Source organism: Acomys russatus, chromosome 1, assembly GCF_903995435.1.
Source record: "Acomys russatus chromosome 1, mAcoRus1.1, whole genome shotgun sequence".
NCBI lineage: Eukaryota > Metazoa > Chordata > Mammalia > Rodentia > Muridae > Acomys > Acomys russatus.
The window spans coordinates 84,415,196-84,419,522 of NC_067137.1; the positions used below are offsets into that span (position 1 = coordinate 84,415,196).

Sequence of the window (4,327 nt, forward strand, 5' to 3'; positions counted from 1 at the left end):
AGGGAAAGACCATGAGGCCTCAACCGTACACCAGGAGCTACAGGCAACTAAGAAATGCTGAGAGTGAGAGAAATAGTCTTCCCCAGGGAAGAGCATACCAGTTGGTTATCCAATATCAAATGGTCAACCCTAAACTCAAACATGTACAAGTAGCATTATACAAACTGAGCAGGTTGCATTTATGCATTTAGGAATATGTATGTATGTGCATATACATATGTGTATGTAACAACAATTAATGAAAAAAGACTATGAATTTGAAAACAATCAGGGAGAGAGGTATATAAGGGAGGGTTTGAAGGGAAGAAATGGAAGATGGAAATAATAGAATCTCAAAAGAAATAGTTTTTAAAAAGTAATGGTGAGAACAGACTCCCCTGCCCCCTCGTATTCTTGATATTTAATTATTCATTTATTTAAATTTGTTCACTTTACAACCCGATTGTATCTCTCTCCCTCATTGCCTAAAGGTCCCACCCTCCCTCCCTCATCTTCCCCTCCACCCCCTCCCCTAGCCATCAGAAAGGGGAAGGCCTCCTTCCCATCATCTGACCCCAGCCTACCAAGTCTCATCTGGACTGCCTGTATCTTCTTCCTCTGTGGCCTGGCCAAGGACACTCCATCAATGACTGGGCACCTGAGGAGTCCATGTCAGAGGTAGCCCCTACTCCCCATATTATGGGACCTACAAGGAAACTGGGCTGCCTATCAACTACATCTGAGCAGAGAGTCTAGATCCTCACCATGCATGGTCCTTGGTTGGTGCACCCCTCCCTCCCTGCCCAGATTTGTTGGCTCCGTTGGTCTCCTTAAGAAGCTCCTGTCCCCACCAGGTCCTTTTATGCCTCAATTCTTCCTTAAGACTCCTTGTGCTCCACCCTAAATTTTGGCTGTGAGTCTCTGCATCCAAATCCCCTGATCCCCCCCCCGCTATGGATGGAGTCTTTCAGAGGACCTCTATGGTAGGCTCCCATCCTGTTCCTTCTCTTCAGTAGCTTCCTGTGTCTATTCTATTTGCCCTTCTGAATGAGAATTAAGGGCATTTCCATTTCTTAAGCTTTTATTGGTATGGTGATCCCTGAAGGAATTTCACCCAGCTGTGATTTTCTCTCTGATCTTAATTTATTTAATGTTTTTGTTTGGTGTTAAGCTACCTTCACATATCTGAGATAAATTTTACCTGGTAATGGGGACTGACTTTTTAATACATTGTTTGATGCACTATGCTGCATATGGTTGAGTCTTTGCATATATATTTAAGAGTGGAATTGCTCTATAATTCTCTCTTACGATATTTTTTCCAGGTTTTTGGTGTCTGCTGAGTTTGTGGAATGAATTAAGAATTTTCTTTTGGCTCTGTCTTCTAAAAAAGATTGTGGATTTTGGAGAACTTGTATAATTCCTTTCTCAAATATATTGGTGAACTCAATAATTTTTGAATGGTAATTTCTGTTTGAGAGGTTATATATTTACTTAATTTCTTTAACAGTTATAGACTTAATAACATCTTTGGTTTCTTTTCATGTTACTTTTGAAAAATCATATTGTATATGGAATTAGTAAATTTTAATTACATTATTGAACTTGTGGACATAGAGTTGTTCATTGCATTTTTATTATACACATCATATATGGACTATGTTCAATTCTGGTAATAGTAATTAGCATTCTTTTTTCTTTTAGCTTACCTTTCTAGAAGCTTATCAATTTTATTATCTTCTCAAGATCAATGAAGTAATTTTGATTCAGTTGGTTTTCTGTGTCTTTGTTTCTAATTTCACTGATTTATGTTCCATTGAATTTTTTTCTTTTCTTCATGTGTTTATTTTGCTCTTTCTAGTTTCTGAAGACAATTTTTCCAACACGTTTCTCTCTGAGTATTTCACCTACACATTTTGATAGGCTGGGCTTACATTTTAACTACGTTCAAATTATTTAGAAACTTACTTTCTGAGGTGGTATTTAGAAATGCATGCTTTAATCTCTGAGTTTTGTGACTTTTTTGGTTACCTTTCTGTTGTTGATTTCTAGCTCAGTTACAGTGTGGTGGGTGAGTAGATGCCTGCATTTCTGTTCTTGTCAACTTGCTAAGGTCTGTTTGCTGGCTTAGCATGGGGCCTCTCTTTGTGAATATCCCATTCCAGGTAATAATGTGTAGTTGCTTAGGGCAATCTATTGACATTTGTCACATCAGCTGGTTGTGTGAAGCTCAACTTTACAGTTGTTGGTTTTGTTTGTTTGTTTGTTTTGCTTTTTTGCCTGCTTGACCTATCCATTGCTGAGAAAGGGATATCGATGACTGCCATTACAGTCATGGCCTCTGTTACTGCTCCTCTCAGTCATATGTTTTGTTTTTACTTCATTCCTATTTTTTCTTGTACTTTTCCTGCTTTTTGTGATTTCAATAGAACATTTTTTATAATTTCCTGTTCTCTTTCTTTGCATCAGTTATATTTCTTTTTCTGTTTCAGAGATTTATTCATCAGTGTAATAAATTCTAGAAAATCAACACTATTTCATGCATTCAAGGAGAGGTATTTCCTGGTTGAGTGGAAAATTGTGCTGTTGGCTTCTGAAAGACATTCATTATAAGCAGGTTTATGGTGAACTTCATGGCTTAGAAGTCGGGACCTTCATTCTTCAGTTTGCTGTCACGAACATTCAGTGAGTAGAACTTGTATTGCTCACTGGGACCTCGCTTGTCCCAAGGCGCTGGCTTAGTCCTCTTGTCCCAGCTGACCTCTGGATTGAACAATGCTTAGTGCACACATGTAATGCTGCTCCAGTGCATCCTGCTCCGACATCTATGAAAAGAGGGATCGAGCTGGCATGCTTCCTCCTGGCTTGCTGAAGGACCTGGTGGAGCATGTTTGTGGCCGAGTCCTACCTCCATGGAGATAGGGACACAAGAGCAGGACACACACTGACCCGCACCTGCAACTGCCTGGGTGGACATTCCAGTTATAGTTGTTTATGCTGCTTATAGGTAGTTGCTCTCTCTCTCTCTCTCTCTCTCTCTCTCTCTCTCTCTCTCTCTCTCTCTCTCTCTGTCTCTCTCACACATATATGTGAATAAGTCTATTTTCAAATAATACTTCGTGTTAATAGCTTACATTATTATTCACTTCTCTTATATATAAGCAGACATAACCATATACACACATACAAATGAATATATGTTAACATGTATTACCCAGATCGCCCAGATCACAAGATCCCCCAAAAAGACCACCAGGACTCGATACTGATGCAACACACATATGGTCCTGTATTACAGGCTTGAGCTTGGCTCACAGTCTCTCCTGATGCAACAGGATAGGAGAGTGGCACCAGAGCTTCAAGGGTTTATAAAGGGGGAAAAAAAAAACATAAGCGTGGGGTGGGGGTTTGGGGGCATGGGGGCTGGGGCGTGGGGGGAGGTGAGGGCTGGTCAGGTGGTGGCAATTGGGGGTTGGGGATTGATGGGGTAGAGGGTTTATGGGTAACAGGACTGCTGACCGTTAGGAAGGTTGGGTGGAGGCTGAGTCTCGAGAGGAAGTTTTTTTTTTTTTGTTTTTGTTTTTTCCTCAGAGGAACAGTGGGAGCTAGTTGTATCTAAGCACTCTGGTGGAGTTTATGGAGACCTCTGGCAGGTATAGTTTACAGCAGTATGTGGTCATTCTTGGAATGCAGGGAGAAGTGAGATCACCTAGACAACAAGTTCTCATGGGATATACACAGACGACAGCATTAGTTATAGAACATACAGAACATATAGAACATAGCATTAGTTTGGTCCTTACAAACATATACATAGTCAGATGCCTTGTGACTATTATTGTTTTGAAAAAACCTTCTTTGTTAAATCAATTAAGGATAAAGAAATACATTTTTAATTATGTCTGTGTTCTTTATGTCATTAGTTTTTATTTTGGAGTTATGTGTGTGCATGTGTCTATGTGTGTGATATATGGAGGTGTGTTCAGGTGTATGTGAAATATGCAGTTGTATTTATTCATGTTGGTGCATGCGGAGGCCAGAGGAGGACATCTTGTATGCTTTTAGACCATTTTCTGTCTTATTCCCTTGAGACAGAGTCTCCGAATGAATTGGGAGTTTGCTGTTTTTCTGCCAGGCTGTCTGTCCAGCAAGCGGCAGTAATCTAGCAGTCTCTGCCCGCAAAGAGCTGCAGTTTCAGGTGTGCACTGCCATGCCGACCTCCTTTCCATGGACATCAGGGATCCAAACACAAGCTCTCCATCTTGTGCACAAAGCACTCTTAGCCATTTGGCCACATGCCCAGCCCTGCTCTTCGCATTTTAATGTAAGTCCGAATTTCTAACTTATA

At 40.5% G+C, this 4,327-nt stretch overlaps 1 pseudogene; it reads right to left on the reverse strand.

The window, feature by feature from the left end:
* Positions 1-2,617: 2,617 nt before the first annotated feature.
* On the reverse strand, positions 2,618-2,868 carry LOC127196390 (cytochrome c oxidase subunit NDUFA4-like; annotated as a pseudogene).
* Between the last annotated feature and the right edge of the window lie 1,459 nt (positions 2,869-4,327).